At 45.9% G+C, this 23564-nt stretch overlaps 1 protein-coding gene across 1 annotated transcript in view; it reads right to left on the reverse strand.

The window, feature by feature from the left end:
- The window catches only part of FOXN3 (forkhead box N3), a 225763-nt gene that overhangs the window by 32459 nt on the left and 169740 nt on the right, over positions 1-23564 (reverse strand).

Below are 23564 nucleotides of genomic sequence, written 5' to 3' on the forward strand. Positions count from 1 at the left end.
GTGATGCCGCGTGACAGAAGCTGCCGCCTGTGCCCTGTCCAAATAAATGAAGTGTGCAATTGAAGTCGACATCAAAATGCCTGCCCTTGCAGATTACTACCTCTGTGTCCGCTAAACCCAATGACTAATGATGGGGGGCCGGGGGGGCTCGCACTTGTCAGTTTTTGTACAAATTACATACCAAAAAATTCAATTTACTACTAATGGCTCCATGGCACTTTATTTTGGGTATTATGCTAGGAAATGACTTTTTTACTGTTTAAAAAAGTACATTTTTCATACTTTATATGTGCAGTTTAATTCCAAGGGAGTAATGCGATGCAATATAAAGCCCCACAAGCGATTAATAATAAAGATGACGCTGGTTCTAGAAGACAATGTCTCAAAAAAAGGTGATGGAGTAGGGGGGAGGAAAGGAACTTTACTCTGCAGTCCTTTTTCGATTTTGCCTGCAGGAGGCCTGTTACTTACACTCAATAATGGAGTGAAGGTTTATTTTAATAGCATATTGTATGAGAAACAGGAAAACTAACGTATTTGGCAATTCCCGGGGTGAAATTCCTAAAACAGTCATCGCTTCCCCCTGACATTAAAATACATATATATATATATATATGTTAGTTGAACTGAAAGACTTAAGGTCCCACTCAACGGCTCCCAGGGTGCCTGCTGTCCCTGTGCCCTCGTCTCCCCACACGGCCTGTTGCCAAGAAGCAGGGCTCAGAGCTTCTGGAAGATGCTGTGGAGGGACGGAGGCCTTCTCCCACCTTTTGGAAAGGGACCCTTCCTCTCTCAGGGCTGAGAAAACACACCTGTCTTTCAGCAGAGCAAAGGTTCCTTACCACCTTCAAGAACACAGGTGTGGAGGGCAACCCAGGGTTGGCCAGACTGCATGGCCCCCACCTCCCCAGGCGACTCTTTCCCAGACTTTTCCTCAACAACCAGGAGGTTCGATGGCGACAGAACAAGAGGAAATACAGGTAAAAAATCAGGGGTCTTTTCCTATTTATTTCCCTAGAAAATGAAACAAAGTGGTTCTTTATTCTTCAAAAACACGCGGGACCATAGGAAGAAGGTGCAAAGGGCCACAGACAGACATAAGGAAAGAAACAAGAAAGGAGGAGGAGAAAGAGAACTTTCGACGGAAAAGAGCACCATCAGCACCCAGGTGATTTTCACGGAACCTAAGCGGCAACGTGGAACGCGCTTCAGACCCACAAAACATCACCACGACCGCCACCCCCATCCCAGCTGAGCCAAATCAACACATCACCTAAGTGAAAACAGGACGTTTTAGGTCAAGTCCCCCAATCCTTCCTTCCGCCCAACCAGATCTCCACAGAGATTCCCATGCCACCTTGGCCCTCCCGCTGGTCTCTAGGCGTTTGGGGAAGGGGCCACACCCAGTCCTGCCATGATCTCATTCATGATCAATTCCTACAGCCCTACTCTTCATTCTGAATGGACCAGCCCCTGTGTGGTCTAAGCCCAAACATGCATCCCTATGGTCAGAATGGAAGGGAGGGGAAGGCACGGGCTGCCCTCCTCTTGACATCTTGGCAGTTAGAATCAGCAAACACTCGAAGTGCAACGGTCTGAGCAAATGTCATTCTATATTCACTGTGTGCACACTGGCATCACGGTGGGGCTATCCTGTCCCCTGGGAGACACGGGCAGCGCCTCCTGGGCGTACAGTTTGATGAATTTCATACCAGGGTTTACCATCATCAGAAGACAGCACAACCAAGATACAGATTTCCATCGCCCCAAAGTTTCCTTGTGCCCCTTGCAGTCCTACCTGCGCTTGCCTCGGGCAACTCCTGGTTTGCTTTCTCTCTCTCCCTGATGTGGCGCCAGCAGCTCACGCCTTATTCCTTCCATTACTGAGCAGTACTCTGCCCTACGGACAGAACTATGCTTTGTTTACCCGTGTGCCTACCGACGGACATTTCACCTGTTTCCAGCCTGGGATCTTACAGAAGCCCCTCTGAGCCTCTGCATCTATCTTTGGTGAACATGCTTTCACTTCCCCTGGGCAGCTGCTGGGAAGAGCATGTTTAACTTTACAGGGGACCGACAAACTCTCTTCCAAGGAGGCTCACCATGTATAGAATTCCAGTTGCTCCACACTTTTGTCAATACTTGAAACTGTCAAGCTTTTAAAACTTCCCCCATTCTCACAGCTGTGTAGTGGTCATTCACTGTGGTTTTACTCTTTATTTCCCGAATGACAAATGATGCTGAGCATCTCTTTATGTGCTTAATGGCCACTGGTGTATCTTCTCTGGTGAACATTCTGTTCAAGATTGTGCCCACTGCTTAACTGGGTTTTTGACCCAATGTCAAGTTGTAAAGTTCCTTAAACATTCCGATAGAAGTTCTCTGCGATATACATTTTTCCTCAGGCCATGGCTTACCTATTCAGTTTCTTAATAATGTCGAGTATTACATTTCTATGAAGTCCAATGTATGAATTTCTTTTACAACTCAATGTTTTGTTTGCCCCAACTAAGACATCTTTGCCTACCCCAAAGTTGCAAAGGTTTCCCTCCTAAGCACCTTCTTTTTGAGGCTCAAGCGTTAGTGTCACATGACCTGGGCTCCGTACTCAGATTTATAGGTAAATGAAGTCATCAACCAGAACTTTCTTCATCGCGTAGGCTGGTGAAACACAGACCTCCTAGAACTGTACAGATCAACATCCAAAGACCCGCTTGGGCTCCAGGTGGGCTGGGGAAACACCAGGCGGCCTGAGAGACAACTTGGTCAGCCATACTTCTACAGAAAAAGGACTCTTGGACAAGCCGCTAAACATCTGTCACGCTCTTACACTCGTCACACCCTGACATCCTGGCTGACAAACTGCCACCTCTACTCTCCAAGAGATGCTACAATGCTCATTCATCTACCCGTTATTTCTTACCGTTTTCTTCCCTTTTTAAGAAACTATGAAGGTAGTGCGTTAAGAAAAAACATACACGAGGTGGCTATAATTTGAGAAATCGATGTCTTCCCCATAGACCCATTCCCAGAGTCACACTGTCTCCTACAGACGTCCAGGAGTCGGTATCCAAATATGGACATTCAGGTGAGCTCACTGATGGGAGGTATTTATACTCACACACACGTACTGACTCTTTACAAACGGGTTTATAGGGGAAATACTTTCCTGCCATTTTTTTCCCTTCAAGTTTTCACTAGATAACACATCTTGGCAACCTTTCAAATTTTAAATACATTATCTTAAGTTTTTCTGTGGTGACTTTTTCATGCATAAAAACAAGCCATACTGTTGGGACTGACATTCTCTTCTCTTTAGGCTGCAGACTACTGGGAGAGCCAACACAAAACATCTGGAACCTGCGCCCAGCACACTGCTGCCGTCTACAAATCCTGAGGCCCTGAAGACACGGCCTCAAGCACAGCAAACCTCCCCGCCCGCCCCCCATTCCTCAGAGGACGCAGCGTGTGGCCCATTCCCTCCCTTCTCGGCCTACTCGCAGCTCTTACTTCCTCAGCCTCTCTCTGGGGCTCACCCCCACTCACTACCTTAGGTAAAGTGTCAATCTTTGTGAGCACACCCTGGGTTTCCCTGAAAGAGTCCACTCTCCATGGTCAGGACAGGCTTTCTGACGGAAGCTTTTAACTAGGACGCTTTTGATCAAAGACACTGGTCTTGGGGGTTTTTTGGCTGGAGAGGTTTCAGGCGATGAGCCAACTGTTTTGGGGGCAAGGGGATGCTTCTGCCCTGGAGGCATGGCTGATTCTGAAGGATAAAAGCCCCAGGACGAGATCGCAGGGGAGGGTGAGCAGTGGGCTGACTGCATGGGATTCTCCCTGGGCTTAAAAGAGAGGTTTTCTTTGCCCAAATGGTTCAGTCCAGCTTATCAGCACCCGAGGAAGATATTTTGGTCAGGAACTCTTTTTAGGAATGAAGATCCACTCGGCAAGAGTACCCTTCCCATGCTGCCTCTCTGGAGCACTGGGGTGAGGGGTACGTGAGAATAAAGAAGCATCACCCTCTTTAGTTTTGGAGGAGAGGGTCTTCCCCAAGTACCAAATTCAGCATCCTCACTCAGGAACCCCAAGTCATTTACCACTGCTTAACTCAGAAGAACGTCAGGTATGCCATCATGGATGCTTAGTAAAGTTACCATCCTTAAAATGGGAGCCAATCTCAACCCCCGATTAAAAAAATTTCCTCCTCTGCTCATGCTTCAGTAACAAACGTTACTTCTCCTCTGGACCTGTTCCCAGGGCCCATTTCAATTTTCATCTTTAATGTGGTTGTCTTATCACATTGCCTCTTCTCTGCAGTGTAAGAAAGAAAAACCAGCCACACATCTCAAAAATGCTTTCAAACCCTCTTCTCGTGAAGGTACATACACAATTACATTACGCTACAGTGAGACAAATAGGTAACAAAGTTTCTAGAACCAATGGTTTAGCTTTTTAGATGAAAAAATATATATTGCACTTCATTTTCCCAAAATGTAGAGACGGGCTTCTTTGAGGCACGGGGCTGGGGAGGGAGAGTGAGGTGGGAAGAGGCCTTTTCTCTGTGGGTGTGATGGGAAAAGAACTGGTCAAGACACAAGGATTCTTGGGGTGAAGTCCTGGGTCTGCCGCTAATTAACACGTAACTTTAGCTGGGATGGAATTCATTTCTTTTAAAATGCTGGGGGTGGCTGCAGACTTGGAAGGGGACAGACTGGCTTTCACCTCAGTCCACATAGTTCCTTGCTCTGCCTCTAAAGTCCCCCAACTTCCTCTTCCCTTTCCAGCTAGTGGCTGCCAGAACCATGGACTCCAAGGAGCACCTACCGAATGGTGTATTTGTTCCAACGCCCTTGGAGAAAGCGAATACTCTTAGGAAGACTGGAGGAATACCCTACTGTTTCTGGAAAGCCATGACCTGTCATTCTGGGCAACTGTGAGATCCACTTTGAGCAATCCATCCAGCCTGACATGGGCATCTTGTGGATTCCTAGTGCGGCTGCTGTCTGCATTCACTCTCCTTCCTCTGGGATGTGGGGTCACAGGGAAGTGAGCACCGAGACCACCTATTTTGACAAACTAAGAACACAACGGACAGTTGGAAGCCCCTGGTTCAAACCTCAAGGCCCTAGACTACTGCAAAATGTGAGTACCATCCTTAGCATCGCTGAGCTGACTGATCTAACAAAATGATAACAGATTCCGATATGGGAGGGCTGAGAATTACAACCAATGATTCTCTTAGAAATGGTTTAATTGTCCACAGGTCTAACGTGTTTATTTCTGTCACCTCCTCATCATACCTGAAGTGTTTTACAGGAAGGTGAAAGATCTTTATATATAACTGAATAAAAAAGAATTGCACTACTGGGTATTTACCCCAAAGATACAGATGTAGTGAAGAGAAGGGCCATATGCACCCCAATGTTCATAGCAGCATTGTCCACAATAGCTAAATCGTGGAAGGAGCCGAGATGCCCTTCAACAGATGACTGGATTAAGAAGATGTGGTCCATATATACAATGGAATATTACTCAGCNGCCATCAGAAAGAACGATTACCCAACATTTGCAGTAACATGGATGGGACTGGAGGAGATTATGCTAAGTGAAATAAGTCAAGCAGAGAAAGACAATTATCATATGGTTTCACTCATTTATGCAACATAAGAAATAGGAAGATCAGTAGGAGAAGGAAGGGAAGAATGAAGGGGGGTAAACAGAAGGGGGAATGAACCATGACAGACTGTGGACTCTGGGAAACAAACTGAGGGCTTCAGAGGGGAGGGGGATGGAGGATTGGGATAGGCAGGTGATGGGTATTAAGGAGGGCACGTATTGCATGGAGCACTGGGTGTTATACGCAAATAATGAATCATGGAACGGTACATCAAAAACAGGGGATGTACTGTATGGTGACTAATATAACAAAATAAAAATTATTTAAAAATTTTTTTAAAAATAAAAAAGAAATAAAAAACTAATATTCATTAAATGTATATTAATGCTAAAAAAAAAGATTCAAAAAGCGTAAAGAAACCACCAAACAACAGATGACACACATATGGACAGAAGTTATGGGACAGAAGGACCCAGTCCTCATTCAGTCAAGTGCACACACCAAAGTGCTTATATTCTCTCGCACTCTCCACCAGAAAGTGAGCCCTGCTACAGGACTCTCCCTCTGCTGCCTGTATTCCCAGCACCGGAACTTAGGGGTGCTAGATAAATAGCTGCTGAAAAAACAAATGCATGGCTTATCCAACAGCTGTCTGAGGCCGATGATGATGATTCCAGGACATAAGCCTCTTTTTTTTTTTTTTTAAAGAAAGTTAGTACTTTTGTAAAAATTTATTTATTTTTAAATAAGCTCTAGGCCCACTGTGGGGCTTGAACTCATGACTCTGAGATCAAGAGTTGCATGCTTTACCAACTGTGCCAGAACTCATGACTCTGAGATCAAGAGTTGCATGCTTTACCAACTGTGCCAGCCAGGTGTCCCAGGGCATAAACCTCTTGATGTGCAGTGGAATCCCCTGGAAACTCCAGAAAACCCAATGTCAGCCCCCCGCCCCCGACAACACTGAGTTTTGTAAAAATTCACTAGGGGAGTCTGTTGTGTAAGAAAGGTGAAGAACCACCTTTAGTAGTAGCAAATCAAGGGCATGAGGATGCCATCCCAAGAAGCCCACTGAGGATGACAAGTGCTCCCCAGAAACCTGTTATCATCTGTAACATCACTAGATCTCTTTGCTTTGAAACATCTTTATCCACTTTCTGCGACACTGCAGGCGTGACACATCTGAAAGTACTTGGTTAATCCATGAAAAGGGAGAAAAGAAAATACGTAGGATAACTTTTAGGGCCAAGGAGACAAGAAAGAGATGAAAACAAGCAAGCAAGCAAGCAAATAAATAAATAAATCCCAAAAAGGTATAGATTTCCAGGAGGAATTCTGGATCTGCCTGATTTCATCTATGTACGCTCCATATACTAAGTAAGTGGTTCTCCGTCAGGGACAATTTTGTACCGCTTCCCTCCAAGGGCACATGGCAGTGTCTGGAGACATTTTTGATGGTCATGACTGGGCAGGAGGTGAGGGTGCCCCTGGCATCTCGTGGGTAGAGCCCAGGGGTGCTGCTGCTCAACGTCCTACAGGACAGCCCCCCCCCCCAACGGAGAATTTTCCAGTCCCAAATGCGAGCAGTGCTGAGGCTGACAAACTCTGTACTAAGCTTATGTGTACATGTGCTGTGGTCAAGAAAAGCAGGTTTTTTGAATCAAATGATCTCAGACAGTACACATCAAAAATAAACGGATATGAAATGTACTTTGCTGTTGTCTTTTTTTTTTTCCTTTTTGCCAAGTCCCTAGGCCTAAGTTAAGAGGAAGGACATCTATGTTTGTGGCTTTGAAACCACTGAGGTAGGAGTGGCACGCTTTGGCCACTGTTGCAATCAATCAAGATATCTCTAACAGCAGCCTTTGATCGCAAAGGGAGCAGCACAGGGGAGCGCTGTCAGATCTACTGAGGTCATTTACCACGAATATTTCTTTCACTTCCCTGTTGGCTGAAGGTTCTTAAGACGTGGTATTCACTACAGGTAGGAAATGCAAACATCTGAGGAGTTCACACAGCCAGATTGGGGGGGGGGGTGGCACCACAAAGACCAGTGGACAATCTTCACAATGGATGGTATTTTAGGGAATAAAAACCTCAAAGACTGACTCCAAGTGGCAACTTTAAAAATCATGTTCATGATGGAAGTCTGAGCTAGAGAACACCAAGAGTGTCCCTTCTCCAAGAAACAGAGTCCAAGAAAACCCCAAACTCTGAAGAAATGAGGCAAGTTGAAACTAACAAGCAAGTTGAACCTAACAGTTGTTTTTGCAACAGAATGGAATCTAAATTAAGCTGAGGGCATAGGGGGTGAATGATCAGTAAGTGCATTTTGAGTATTATTAGGCTCCCATTCACACATCTTCTGATTCTTTCCCAGCTTAAAGGCAGTGACTGGTGAACTCTAAAGGAGGGATGTATCAGCTCTCTGCAAATTAGGAACGCATTTATCCAAGTCAGCTCCCATTCTAACTTGTGTAAATTGCCCATTTATTGCCCCTAATCCCATTTCATGCGGAAGGGGATTCGAGGAAAAGGCTCTGGATGATAAGTGCAGAGCTCAGGGCGCACCCAGGGCTGGGAGTCAGATGACAAGGGTCCTCTCTGAGTCAATCACTGTCACTGAGTCACTGTCACTGCTGCTTCTCTGCACGAAAAGTAAAAGCAAGATCATGGACACTCCCCATGGCAGATGCTTCCAGCTTGTTTTCTCAGAGCAATGAGAAACGCCTTAATGTGGATGTCTGCTGGGTCTCTTCAAATGTCCCCTTCGCTTCTGCGTTTCTGAGAGGTCTGCGTTTCACTGTCTTTCCAAATCTGTGCTTCTGAGCCCTTTCCTGGGGGCAGAGGAGGGTCCACACTGTCCCTCCGGCACTGTCACTCCAATACCTCTTTTATCCAACACTCCGAATTTCCCTACTGATGTATGTTTACCTCTTTAATATCTCTGACCAGTTGGTGGAAGTTTTTCTAGCAGCAACCTGGGAGCAAATGGAAAGGAACCACATGGATCCAGGGTGACAGTACAAAGGGTCTAAAATTCTAGAAGTTGAAGACCAGGGTAAAGGTGACAGGAGACCCAGAACAGGGTATGACTTCTATCGTAGGAGTCATAACCACTTTTTAAGGGGCAAGGAAAGGAGTATTGGTTTGGTTCTGTTTGGCTCATTCATCTGTGCTGCAGCCGCTTGTCCGTGATGGGGTAAAAAAAAATTTGTTTTTGTTAACTTCTTGGAGGTGAATGAGAAACTGTATATTCTTCGCAGGTGCCCTTCCCTTTTCACCTCATTCAGCTGTAAATCCACTTACTGCATTCTCTGATTTTTGCATCCCTGGAGATGCTGTAACCCATAGCCAGGAGACATCTGGGGATTTTGGAAAGGGGATTCCGACACTGGGAGGGAGGAGTACAGGGAATTAATGCTGAAGCCCTCTAGACTCTGGAACTGTTTTTGCTTTGAAAACATCCTGCTTGGTCCTGGCTTCTTCAACCAGTGATGGAGCCAAAGTCCACCACTAAACTGGGACCTGGAATGGGGGATCTCACGAGAGCCCTGAAAACTGAGCCATGCTAATGTCTCAGTTAAGAAGGATGTCAGAGGAGAAGCCAGGGATAGAGCCAGGCCCAGAAATCCACAAGACAGGAACCAAAAGCCGGTGGGGCAGTCAGAGCACCAGAGGACAGACAGGACACACCACTGGCAAGAAGTGTTGGGGAGCACCAGGGCATCCATCTTTAGTCCTCTTTTCCCTCTCCACACTGTCAGCTCACCTTTCCCAACCACCACTTCTCCCCACCTGTGGGAAGATCCATTCCTGCCCAGTCCCCACCCTGGAAGCCACTTCCTCCTCTAGTCAAGGTCACTGGGCTGCAGGCAAGCCCCGCACTCTCTCCCCCACCGCTCCAGCTGTTCCCCTGGCAGCCTGGCCCCCACCCGGCAGCGCAGGCTTGCTGGTGCTGACAACTGAATATTTCCATTTGCACGGCATCTTCAATGAGGTCTGTCTTCAACTGGGTAGACGTGCAAAGCCTCTTCTTCCAGAAGCCAAGATCCCATCTCAGATGACACTGGCAGGTGTGTTAGTGAGAGTGACTATCATTCACAACCCTGATGTCTGAATTCCAAGGCACAAATCAGCTGCTTGCCCGGCTTGCAGTTAGTTGCCTTCCTCCCTAAGATGCAACAAAGACCCGGAGGGAAGAACTCTGAACACAAGGCTCACTTTGTCTGGGAATGAATCTATTACGCTGACTTAAAAGAATTTCAAAAGGGACCACGGAAACATTGATTTTCCTAGTTCTGACAGTAGACTGTCATCAGACAGACATGTTAGAACTAAAGCTTACCCCGTGCCTTCTGCACAAACGTCTACGATATTGAATCAGACACACTGCCCGTGTAATGGGCTAACATTTGTATGTTCCATGCCTAAACAGTTACTCATCTGAGATGATCTCTTCATTGCAAGTTTTTCCTACGCTGAAATCAACCTCCTTACTTAAGAGCTCCTTCTCAAACACCTGGAAGGGGAGACCACCACAACTCCACAGCTAACCCCATGGCAGCAAGATGCTATGGTGTGGGGTAATGGTTAGGCTCTCCATCTGGAAGCGACCCTCAGCATCTTCCTTTACTACTCCAAGACCAGTCAGAGGGTCTTCCAAGAACCCATCTACAGTCACAGGACATGGATGGGTGTATGGAGAACAAATAAAAAAATAATTCATCTGTTTACAACCCATTGAGTACTCAGAGTATCCCCGGAAAGGGTGCCCCAAGAGGCTGGAACCAGAAAATGCGGGAAGGGGAGATTCACAACTGGACGCAGCATGGAGGGGAAGGAAGTTCAGAGGAATGTGTAGTTTCCCACCTTGACCCTCTGTGCCTGTATCATGCAGATGTGAGTTCAAGTACATATGGCAGAATTCCCCCCACTCTGCCACAACTGATTTTCAGATGAAACTATTAGTATGTTCTCTGGGGAGAAGCCAGTCTATCCAAGGCCCAGAACTGCTCTCCCCACCACCGAGCCCTGTGTCTGCGGCAACAGAGGGAGACCGGTCCGCCAGGTCTGCACGTGTAGGAGATGGAGGGCAGCAGAACCGGCGCCTGACCCACAGTGTCGTGTGAGAAAACAGACAATGAAGCCAACCCACGGGAAGTCATACTCTGGGAAGGCCGAGTATGATAGAGAGGAGGAGGGCAGGGCAGGACGGTCGAAAGCTCCCATCATGGTCTTCAGCTTTTTCTCCAACTAGTCAGGAGGTCCCTGTCTGTCCAGAGGGCCCCAGGGCAGGAAGCTGATCGAGAGTACACCAGGGAGGCAGGGGACCTCTGCCTGCCTTTAGCTCTCAGAAAGCAAATGTCTCTCTGGCCACCCTGCTCCCAAATGAAAGTCAGAAAAATTTATTACTAAAACATAGTTACTTAAATCCTGCTTGGGGCATCTTATCAAGAGATCAGAAGGAAATACAGATACAACCAGGCGGCCTTACACACACACACACACACACTCTACAATCATCCGGTGACATCTGCAGGCAAGTGGGTCCTTGAAAGCCTTCTCTTTCTCCCTTAGACACCTGAGCTTCAGATACAAAGAGGAACCAAAAGAGGTGGAAGCACATTTCCCGTCACAGACTTGGAGGTCCTTATTCCTGCTTTAGGGCAGTTGGAGTATGGTCTTGATAGGGAATGATGCTCAATGCTGCCAGTCCATCCCCTTGGCTATTCTTCCAAAGTGAACTGCAGCTGCTGATTCTTAGGATTACCAGTCACTGAGCTCTGTCTGGGCCTCAGTTTTAATGCTTACCCTTTTGCACTTTCTGGTCTAATCCTCTCCACCCCGCCCCCCAAATACATTAGGGAAAAAAAAAGATTAAAGCAAATCTGGCGCTTGGTATATTTTTTTTTTAATTTTTGTGCAGATCTCTGAAACACATTTATTTGGAAACAATCTAGATTATGAAAAATAAAAATAAAGCACCAACAAAGCATTTCTTTTCCTTTATCCTACAGGGTAACTTCCCTTAATGTCTGTCTCAAACCTGGCTCCTGGGATGTCCTGAACCTTTCAGGGGTTGCAAAGTCAGTGGGTACACTGAGGAGGCTGTAATAATATAATGGTTATTAATTCTGTTTCCCCTGAATAGTGCATACCTCAGCTGCGTACAAAGACACATGGGCAGCCCCCATCCATCGTTGAGAACAAAAAATATCATTAAACCGATAATCATCAATTCCTTTCAGATCCAGTTCAAAATGGACACACAGACTCAAGATTAAGGCTGTAAGTAAAGGCATCACGAACATAAAAGGATTAAGCTTTCCACTCAACACATTTTAAGCACCATATGGTGCTACTGGAAGAGAAACGAGGAAGAGCCCTGAACTCAGAGAGTCCACAGGTCAGGAGGTTGGGAATGACTGGTTTGGGTTTAAAATTTAGTCCAACCATAAAGCAATGAGCTGATCTTCCAGTGGGCGAATGGGAAATCTGTTCTGAAGACAATCCCCATGGAAGTTTCCAGAACGGTTTTTGGGAATGGCTGCAACCCTGAAACTAGCATTGTGGTTGTAAGGAGTCTACTTTGAAGGATCCCCCTTTCTGGGGGTGGGGGGAGGGAGAGCTGTGTTTGATTAAAAAAAACAAAAACAAAAACTGAGCTTCTTACTTTCCAGCCCCATAGCATAAGTGGTTAAAACACTGAGTACATAAAAATACTAAGTGAGTATAACGTGGCATGAAGTAGGCCCAAGCGCTGAGGGCAAGAGCTTGGTCACGGAAGCATGCTTTTAAAAGAGGTGAGTTCAGGCCAAACCTGATGTCCTCTTGCGGATGCTATGTACTCAGTCTAGAACTATAAATGTTACGCCAAATAAAGGTTTTCAGTGTGTGTCTGGGGCATACCTGTTTTTGCAAAAAATCAAGAGAGGACAATCGCCAGACAGTATGATTAACAGACCTGGGTAGACTCTAAAGGTAAAAGTGACAAAAGGCGAAGGTGTGGTCGGGGAAGGTCTGTTCCCACTGGGGCTGCGGCAAGGACAAAACCATCTGGAGACAGCTTTGCAGGCCAGCCCAGCAAACTGGTGGATCAGGTTACTTCGTGAGAGCAACTGAGTTCATTCCCTTACCATGAGAGGCATATTTCACCTTTTAATAGGAAAAAAGTTCCAGCAGGGGTGATACAAGCAAAACTGCACAAAGACTACTGGAAGACAGAAAAGGCAAGGTCTATCAACCCTCCCCGAGCCGGCGCCTGTGGCTCTCTCACTCTTTTGCAAGACTCTTCTAGGAAGGGGTTCAGCACATCTTCGCTAAGCCTGAGTCCTGCCTGGGAGTCTTCAGGCTCTGGTTGTGCCAGAGCTCAGAGTGGCCACTGTCCTTTCAAAGTAAGGGCTTTGGGGAAGGGTGAGGAGTGGAGGAGTGGAGGAGAGGGGAAATCAAACCGATGATCATTGTTAAGCATATCCAGGCTTTCCCAGTTCATATTCTGAAGAAACCCAAAATGCCTGTTTCTGCAAGCTCTTACCACCAAGACCCTTGGCGATGGGCACTCGGCTCGCCCTTCAAGGCCAGACAGGCACAAGCTGAGACAGGGTCACCAGCCCACTGTCCCTCAAATGATTACTGCTCCAGAGAATGTGCACCTGCCGTGAGGCAAGCCAGGGTGCAGAAGCCAGAGGTAAGGACAGAAGAGACACCCCAGAAATCAGGGCTTTGGCTTGAATTATGATGGAGAGAAAATGCCAGGTGGCCTTTGTCCCTCCCCTCCCCCTGTATTTATTTCTCACTCTGCTTCTCCTAGGTAAGAAAAAGAACTGGTTTTGAAAAGGTTCTTGCTTTTGAAACAGAAATGCTCTTCACAGAGCCAATCTCACCTGAGACCGAACTCATATATTCAACACAGTCTTCTTTGAAAGTTATTTTTCATGAAGTCTGCTGTATTTTGCACATAGATGACAGATTGATGGCAAAATGGAATGAATGAACTAAAAACCCAGTGTATCCCCCCCTTCTAAGCAACGCTCCTCTGAGCGCGCCCACCTGCTGCCTCCTGGCAAAGGAGGCTCCAAATCACGTTTAGAACTAGTCCTCTGGGGGCGCCTGGGTTGCACAGTGGTTAAGCATCTGCCTTCGGCTCAGGGCGTGATCCTGGCATTATGGGATCGAGCCCCACATCAGGCTCTTCTGCTATGAGCCTGCTTCTTCCTCTCCCACTCCCCTTGCTTGTGTTCCCTCTCTTGCTGGCTGTCTCTATCTCTGTCGAATAAATAAATAAAATCTTAAAAAAAAAAAAAAAAAAGAACTAGTCCTCTGGTCGTCACCGGGTGGGGGGGGTTCGTGGGGTGCTGGCAGCAGAGGGATGGCTGGCTGTGCCTGTTTGTGGGGGCAAGCAGTATACAGCCCTGCCAAATTCAACTCCGCCATGAAGCGTCCTCTGCACACCTCCTCAATGGTCCCTCCCTTCCCAGACACCCAGAGCTCTTCTCACTGTGACCAGGAGCCTGCCTTGAGTTATCTTTTTTTTTTTTTCTTTAAGATTTTATTTATTTATTCGACAGAGATAGAGACAGCCAGCGAGAAAGGGAACACAAGCAGGGGGAGTGGGAGAGGAAGAAGCAGGCTCATAGCAGAAGAGCCTGATGTGGGGCTCGATCCCACAACGCCGGGATCATGCCCTGAGCCGAAGGCAGACGCTTAACCGCTGTGCCACCCAGGCGCCCCCTTGAGTTATCTTCTAATCATTTCTTGCCTATACATAGTGTCTTCTCAAAGAGATGACCTCCCTCATCAGTAGGGACACTCTTATCCCTCTCTGTAGCCCCTGTGGGAGGCTAGTGATCATTCACCTTCTGGAACAATAGCTCTCTTCCAACAAGCCTGCCTTATTACATGCATTCTGGGAAAAAGGAGGAATTCTTCTTCTCACTGAATTCTTAGTTTAGGAAGGATGCTTGCTTCAAGGGCAGAAGATACACTGAGGACTGCAGGGTGTCAGCCCGTACTTTCTACAGAGTGAGCTACAACCTCAGGCACCTGAGAAGAGTGAAGAGGAACCAGGAAGAACTTTTCCTAGCTTGTCGAACTGCCACAGAGGGTCAGGAAAGTATAAAGACAGTGACCCTACTAGACTGTCAAGGCCTGATTAAGAGCTTGCCTCAATAAGGGTCTTCTGGTCCTCAGGAAATGGGATTTTTAAGGATTTCTCATTCATTCCTAGATAACTGATTAGTTTCTAGGCTCTGCTACTTCTAGAACCTACCACATGATCAACCACAAAGGCCTCCTTCTGGTTGGCTCAGGCATCATATTTCCATATTTCCATATACTGTGGTCTAGCCTGCAACACTGACTTCAAAAGCCAAAGAAAAATTAGTCTTAGTCTCCAGAGGGGCTAAGGATTACAGGCAAACAGGATGTGCTTCTGAGTCGTCTGTAACTCACCTAAGAAGCTATACGTACTATCAAGGTGCTAGAGTGGGTAGAGTCTGAGATCCACAGCGAACCGAAGAACTACATGGTTAAAATTACTAGTGGCAAGAGACTGCAGTCTCTACCGGTAGTTTCCCACTAAAAGAAACTGGTCTGGAGCAGGCTGTATACATAAAAAGCCCAGAGCACCTTGTCACACTAGAAAATGAGGACACTATTGAAGTCTACAGACCTCATTTCATGTCTAAACGACTTAGGAACCTACTTGAGGGCCCTCCTATTGGACAAAGATGGGACAATTTGAATTCCTATGAGGATGGTAACCGCATGAAACTGAAATACATCAAAAATACTTACACCCAATAATTTGTAATGATATTTAAAAAAATACTGGAACTCACTGGCCGCCTGTGGAAGTGCTAAGGAATGGACTCATTCTTCAAAAGCTGATGAAAGCAAGAAGCAAGCAAGTACTCTGCCTTTCCTGTATGAAATATCCCTGAACTAGCTAAGTGATTGAGGAGATGTTTCTCTCTATAGCCTGGGTGGCTCAGGTGGTTGAGTGTCTGACTCTTGGTTTTGGCTCAGGTCATGATCTCAAGGTCATGAGATCAAGCCTCAAGTTGGGCTCTGTGCTGAGTGCAGTGTCTGCTTGAGATTCTCTCTTCCTTGGCACCCCCCCAACTTGCGGGTGCATGCTCTCCCTCTCCCCCTCTAAAATAAATAGATAAATCTTTTTTAAAAAGGCATTCTAGATAATGCATGAAAAAGGAACGATAAAATTTTGCATTTGCAAGCCCCTAAATGAATTAATTTATCTAAGCAGTGATAACCATAGCTGTTAACATCACGAAAAAGAAACAAGCAAATACAATGTATCACCTGACAGAGGTATAAACCCCACTTAAAAGTAATCTTACCCCAAGAAAGGGTTCCATCTGGAGACACTTGGCAATGTGTGGAGATATATCAATTGTTATGACTGGTGTGTGTGTCTGTCCGTACACTACTGGCATCTAGTGTGTAGAGCCCAGAAATGCAGCTAGACACCCTACAACGTATGGGACAGCCCCCCTACAGCAAAGCATTATCTGTCTCTAAACATCAGTTGCCAAGGTTGAAAAACCCTGCTCTGGATTTAATGCCCAATTTATAGGAAATCCAGGGGACACAGGAAGAAGGTAAATGACAACACAAGGTGAATCAGCAGCATCCAGACCACAGGAAACTCTACAGACTCACCCAAATTTTTAAACAGCAGCAGCAGCAGCAAGAAAAAAATGACAGACTAGACAGATAATTATGGAAGGGAGCCAAGAGACTGAAAGAGACATAAGGGACAGACCAATTGATTATAATGTATGAACCTTATTTGGTTCCTGATTTGAAAAACAAGTGGTTAAAAAAACTACAAGCAAGAGGGGCCTGGGTGGTGCAGGAGGTTAAGTGTCCTATTCTTGATTTTGGTTCAAGTCATGATCTCAGGGGTGTGGGATCAAGCCCTGTGTTGGGCTCTGTGCTCAGCCCTGAGTCAGCTTGAGATTCTTTCTCCCTCTGTCCCTCCCACTCGTGCGTGCATAACAAATAAATAAATCTCAAAAAAAAAAAAAAAAGACCCTACAAGCAACTGGAGAAAACTAAACATTGATGAATTACTAAGGAATTCTTTTCCCCCAGTTCTGAGATATAACTGACGTGTAACATTGCAGAAGTTTAAAGTATACAACAGGATTCGGTATATACTGCAAAATCATAATGAAAAATAAACGTACACAGTAAGTTTAGTTAACATCTATCACCTCACACACTTTTTTCCCCCTTGTGATGAGAACTTTAAAGATTGAAAAATTTATTAAAAACTTTGAGGTGTATTACTGATACTGTGACTGTGCTTTTTTTTTTTTAAAGATTTTATTTGAGAGAGAGAGAGCACGTGCACGAGTGGGAGGGACAGAGGGAGGGTGCTGTGGAGGGGAGAGGGAGAGGGAGAGGCAGACTCCCACCAAGCGGGAGCCCAACTCAGCGCTTGATCCCAGACAACCTGAGCCAAAGGCAGATGGTTAACCAACTGGAGCCACCCAGGCGCCCCTGGGGCTGTTTGTTTAAAAAAAAAAAAATCCTGTCTTTTTGAGCTACATACTGAAATATATACAGAAGAAACTATACACTATCTAGGGATTTCCAGAATCCCCATTACTTGGGGGTGGAAGGTGGTAGGAAGTGGGAGAGATACAGATGCAACACACCTGGCCAAGATTTACTGATCGTCGGGTGAAAGGTGACCGAAGTTTATCATTTTATTCTTCGCAATATAGATTGAAATGTTCTAAATAAAAAGTTTTAACAGTCAGAAAAAAACGATGGCAAAATATACCAGACCAACTGCAGCAGATGTGGAATTATGCTCTTTATGAACAAAAATATGGCCCATGACACGGAGCTCCAGGTGATGCTGGGCTCCAAGAAGGCCACTGGGGAATCCAGGCTAGGTCTAGACTCACTGAAGTTTCACTTCCCTCTTGAACACGAGTTAAATTTGACCTTCCGCTGGAGTAAGAGTTAAACAGTGCTTAAACCTGATGCTTAAACAGCGTGATAAGGCACAGCAGGCCCAATTTACTTTGTCTTATGATGCATGCCCGGCTGAGGCTGGGGGAGTGTGTGCGGGGTGGGGAAAGGGGTCAGCACCCTCCTGACCCCTGAAGGCAATTAACTTACACTTCTAGGCAGGAGGTGCCATTATCTTTAACTCAGCAGGCATAACTGTACATAATTAGAGGTCATAATTACGGTTCTCTTTTTAAAACGTGACCATAGTATCCAAATTGACCTCTCGTGGCAGCGCTGCCTCCACGCTGGGAAGTACATAAAAGGCGGGTACAGCCCTACAGTGATGGGCAGCCCGAGTCCCCAGGCGCTTTGGGAGGTCAGGTATCCATGCTTATTCCCTGCGGAACTCTGATCTGTTTGGGGTTTACTAATTATCATCTTTCACTGAGAAACGTTTTATTTCTTTAAATAGACACAGACTGGCCAGAACTTTACACTGTCTTTTTAGCCATGGGAAAGGGGCAAAAGCAAGCCCTCAAATTAATATGCTAGGAATGAAGTGCATCTACTGGCCAGTTCGCCACAGAATGACAAAGTTGAAAAGATCAACTCCTGGTCATTTTTTTTCATTCGGGTGTTTTGCAAAGTTGCTGCAGAGACTCCACTTCAAAAATTTGGATTTCTTGTTATTTTATTACACCTCATAACTGGCCTCACCCAGCAATATTTCTAGCTTATATAGCCCGAGCCATTATACATAACAAATCGTTTTGCTGGGAAATAAAACCTACGTGGGCTGTTTTCAGTTTTCAGCATTGAATAATAGAATTCTTGAGCTAAGAGACCCTCGGAAATCATCCTACAGATGAAATGCCTGATGCAGGTCCAGATAGAGGGGAAGCAAAAGCAATGGCAGAAAATCATGGGGTGAGGAACTCAGAAGCATTTTATGGCCAACTTGTGGTTAGCGCATTACTTGGTGGCCACCTTAATTCCAGTTCCCGCTTCCAACACAAAGCCCACGCAGCCAATCTGTGTCTCTCATTTTCCTCGGGAGCCCATAGCTTCTTCACTTTTCACCAGGACTCATTAAGTAACCCTGACAAACAGCCCAGTTCTTTCCAGCAGTATTTTAAATCCCCAGCCAATGCTTGAAAAATTGGAAAAGAAGGATGGTACAGCACCAGCTAATCTTTTCCTGGCAGTAAAAGGGGATCGAAAATTCCAAAGTTTGATACAAGGAGTTTGAAATGGATAAGACAGTGTCAACAAGTCACAACAGTCACACAGCTGAGGGACAATTCTCGGGGCAGGAGCTTCACATAAATGGCCCCGAGAAATACAGTGGGTTTTGTTTTATTTTGTTTTTTTTTTAAACCGACGTAGTTTTCCTGAATTGAACAGCCTGGGAGTGAGTTATGGTTCTCTATATTTGTAAAAGCTCCTCTATTCAGAAAGAAAAACTTAACGACTATTCAGAGGTGTCCAAAACTAGAGTTTAAATAAAAGAATAATTGCCTTACTGCTTTTATAGGCTCGTCACTACGAAGAAATACAACTTTACTACAGTATTTTCTTTTGGTTCGGTAAGGGAAGTCAAAGGAAGAAGTCGAAATACATCACAACAAAGGTACTTAATTGAGACCAGTTCATTTGCATCTCAATGTAAAGTCACTGCATGATACACCCATGCAAATGCATGGATAAAAGTTCATTCCACCACTGTAATGAGTGAGGGGGAATGTTTCAGTGGTAAATTCTTCAAATTACATTATTTCTTGAAACGTTCCATGCAGCTACTTGGCCCAGAAACTCCAATTCCATGCTTCACAGGGATTTTGCAAAATACTCGCCCTTATGTCAGTTCCAGAACTGTGGCTTGACACAGCACCTAGCAGAGTGTTGTCACTCAAACGTCCTATTCACATAAGGAGGCTCGGTTCCCTAGAGCTTTGCTTCTTCCCCCTCAGTAAATCGGCCTCCACCATATTTATCCCCAAGAGTTATTTGCTACATTAATTTATATAACAAGCCACAGATGAAATACCATCAGTTCCTAAATTTTGGTTCTGAACGGCACACTTCATTTAGCTGTGCGTTGGCCATGGCCCCAGCACCTGGTGATGGAAAGGGTTAAAAAGAGGGGTGCTGTGAGGTCAGCCCCTTCCTGTGGTGGTTCCTCAGACTAAGCACGTTTAAAAGCAAAGCATTCCTTCCACATCACAAAATCCTGGTATCTGCTGAGCAGCCAATTCGGCTTACTCCAGTTTTGTTTCATTATATTCTCCAAAGAAACCATACAGTTTGGACCAGAGAACACAATTAAGTTTTACGTATCTTCACACTCTCTAGTTGCCTATTTTCTCCATCTAAGCACTTTGCAAAAAGCCAAAACCCAAACAGAACAGCTAATGAATCCAAAGTGGGCTTAATTTTATTGATTTCATTTCACATAAAATTGTTCATTTATCTGATTCTTTTTCATTACCTTTCATCTGGAATATCCCACGTCCCACCCAGTCAGCTGATAGCATTCTGCACGTTTCTCTCCCTGCAGTTTTCAGTGCTCCAACGAGAACCCAAGCTTGAAGCAAGTCTGGAGATTAAGCTTCCCGAGTAAATTCATTTTTATCACAATCTTCAATGTTCCAAAGTGGCCAAGTCATTTTGGTCATGTTTATTAACTAAAGGTAATAGAAAAGATCCCAATCAGAGCTTCGGTGTATGCAACCGCACAAACCGGATTCTCTCTCGGTGAATGTGGACAGACGGTTCTGAGCTCCAGCCACTGAATCTCATTCAGCGCCCTGGGACGTGATCAGCGACACCTTGGCTTCTTGATGACCACCGGAACACAAGCAGTTTGTGAGGAAGGAAGAGCGGCTCACACTGAACCTTGAACAAGAACCATCCAGAAGGAGCAGCAGGGGTACGTGGGCAGTCCGCAGGAAGGTTGAATGCAGAAAGCGCACGCAAACACTGGTATTTCGTGACATTTCTAGAAAGGTCCATAGCTTTTATCCAGCTCCCTCTGGGGTGGATTATACAGAACAGGGTAAGAATCACTGGCTTCACACTCCCCCATCAGAGATGAAGTCTCAACCCAGAATGCATCATTAGGACGAGACCAAAAGCTCTCCCCTTGCTCAAAGGAAGAATTATGATTCTTTGGTTTGAAATAATTTTGAAGTTTATGCAATGCTAAGAAAAAATGCATTTTGTTAAGAACTGAATGTATGTACCCCCCCAAATTTCTATGTTGAAGCCTTAGCCCCCCATGTGATGGTATTTGGAGATGGGGCCTTTGTGAAAGAATTAGGGTTAGATTAGGGCATGAGGGTGAAGCCCTGGTGATGGGATTAGGGGTCCCAGAAGAATAGGAAGAGAGAAGAAAATTGTCCTATGCCCCTATGCCCAGGAGCACAGGGGAAAGGTCATGGGAGAATTCAGTGAGAAGTCGCTCTCTGCAGACCAGGAAGTGAGCTCTTTCTAGGGACAAAACCCTCTGCACCTTGATTTTTGACTGTCCAGCCTCCCGACTGAGAAGATATATTTCTGTTTAAACTACTTAGTCTGTGGTATTTTGTGATGGTGGCCAGAGCAGACCAAGACATATACCTGGGCAGGGGTGGTGACAGCAGTAGTGGTGGGGGTGGGGGTGTATTATCAGAATTCAATAATTCACAGAGATAGTACAGAAGACACTATGGATTACATAGCCTCTATCCCATTAGCCTTCTAGCTGGATTCATTGGAAAGCTAAAAAAACGACAACAAAACAAAACAACCAACCAAAAAAACAACCAAAAAACCCCAAGAAACCAAACTTCGTTTTCTAGACTCTCCTACAGCTAGGGTTCTGGGTGTGAATTCACTCTGCCACCTGGACGTAGCCAGACTGCCTGAAGGTGCAGGTGAGGTGAGGCTCCCCTGGGCTGTCTGAGCAGACACACAGGGACGCAGAGACTCTGGCTCTTCCTGCGGTCAGTGGTCCAGTGTCCATTTTCCAGCACCCTCCCAGGGGCTGGTACAGGAGTGGCAATGATCACTGGGACACAGACATGAAGTGTGTCTCTGACCTCATAGTTGCAGTGACAGCAGCCTTTCTGGTAGTTAGTTCTATAGGATTCTGGAAATCATTTCTGAAAGGCCAGCCCGGCTTCTCCTCTTCTGGTTCTTCCAATAATTCTCTAAGTCCTTAATTCCCTGTATGACTTCCCTTTCTGCTTTAACCACTTAGAACACTTGCCATCTCCTGCCCTGTATCCCAGACCATAGAAGCAGGACATCACTGAGGAAGACCCAGGGAGCTGTCTGCCTCCAGTGGGGGCAAGGAGGGGACAGCTGGTTACACTGGAACCAATGTGAAGCAGTTACATTCTGTAGCTCTCTGTTTTTAAAGAGATAAACCAGGAAGCTCAGCTCTATTTAACTGATACAAGTTCAGGGCACCTGGCTGGCTCAGCTGGTAGAACGTTTGACTACTGATCTCAGGGATGAGAGTTCGAGTCCCACGTTGGGTGTGGAGATTACTTAAAAAATTACATCTTTAATTGATAGAATTTCAGAAAGATATTCAAAGATGGACCAGGCTTTTGTTTTATGAGGCTGGCAGCAGGAGGGGGATGCTCTCACTCACCCTCTGCCTGAGCACATAAGCGCCCCCTGGGCATGCTGCTGTACGTCCAGCCAAGCCGCTCAGTGGCTCCCACAGACGGGCATGTCCCCTTTGACAGTGCTTCGCGGACGCTTTTTTTTTTTTTTTTAAACAAATTGAAGGTCTGTGGCAACCCTGAGTTAAGCAATTTATCGGTGCCATTTTTCCAACAGCATTTGGTCACTTCGTGTTTTCGTGTCCCATTTTGGTAATTCTCTCAATAGTTCAAACTCTTCCCTTGTTATTCTATTTCCTCCGGTGATCCCTGATCAGTGAGGATGACCCGCTAAGAGCTCAGAGGATTGTTAGCATTTTTTAGCAATCAAGTATTTTTAAATTAAGGTGCATACGTTGTTTTTCTTTTCTTTTCTTTTTTTTTTTAAGATTTTATTTATTTATTTGACAGAGATAGAGACAGCCAGCGAGAGAGGGAACACAAGCAGGGGGAGTGGGAGAGGAAGAAGCAGGCTCCTAGCGGAGGAGCCTGATGTGGGGCTCGATCCCATAACGCCGGGATCACGCCCTGAGCCGAAGGCAGACGCTTAACCTCTGTGCCACCCAGGCGCCCCATACATTGTTTTTCTTAAGACATGATGCTTTTGCATACTTAGCAGATGACAGTGATCGTGTAAACCTAACTTCAAAAATGCACTGGGAAACCCAAAAATTCATCTGAGTCGCTTGGCTGAAATACTTTACTGCAGCGGTCTAGCACTGAACCTGCAGTCTCTCTCAGGTGTGGCTGCACAGTCCCTTCTGCGGCCCAGGAAGAGTCAGAGTAGACCATACACCCGTGAGTCCATCGCTCGCCTTCTTCCACGCAGCATGGCCTGGGGACAACGTGCTTTTCTTCTTTTCTTTCTTTCCTTGCTCCCTTCCTTCCGTTTCTTTTGTGGTTTCCTCTGTATTGATGTGCCTCCCACCTTGCCCCCATAATTTCAGTTCCTTCCATCTATCCCCTCAAAAAGAAGATAATGAAAGGAAGGGAATGTTGGGATTCTGAGCCCCGGGACAATGAGAAAGGGAAAAGAAGGTAAAACACCCACTAGAAGTGCCAAGATACTGACAATCAAGAAGTCTAAAGCAGAGGGTTGCCTGGGTCGCTCAGCTGGTAAGTGTCTGACTCTTGATTTGGGCTCAGGTCATGAGGGTCGTGAGACTGAACCTCACATTGGGCTCCGTGCTGGGCGTGGAGCATGGTTGGGATTCTGTCTCTCCCTCTGCCTCTAAACCAGAATGGGAAAGGTGCTAAGAGAAAGAGGAGAAAGGAGAGGTATTAGAGGCCACCTCCCCCATTAA

The sequence above is a fragment of the Ailuropoda melanoleuca genome, chromosome 14 (assembly GCF_002007445.2).
Source record: "Ailuropoda melanoleuca isolate Jingjing chromosome 14, ASM200744v2, whole genome shotgun sequence".
Lineage (NCBI taxonomy): Eukaryota > Metazoa > Chordata > Mammalia > Carnivora > Ursidae > Ailuropoda > Ailuropoda melanoleuca.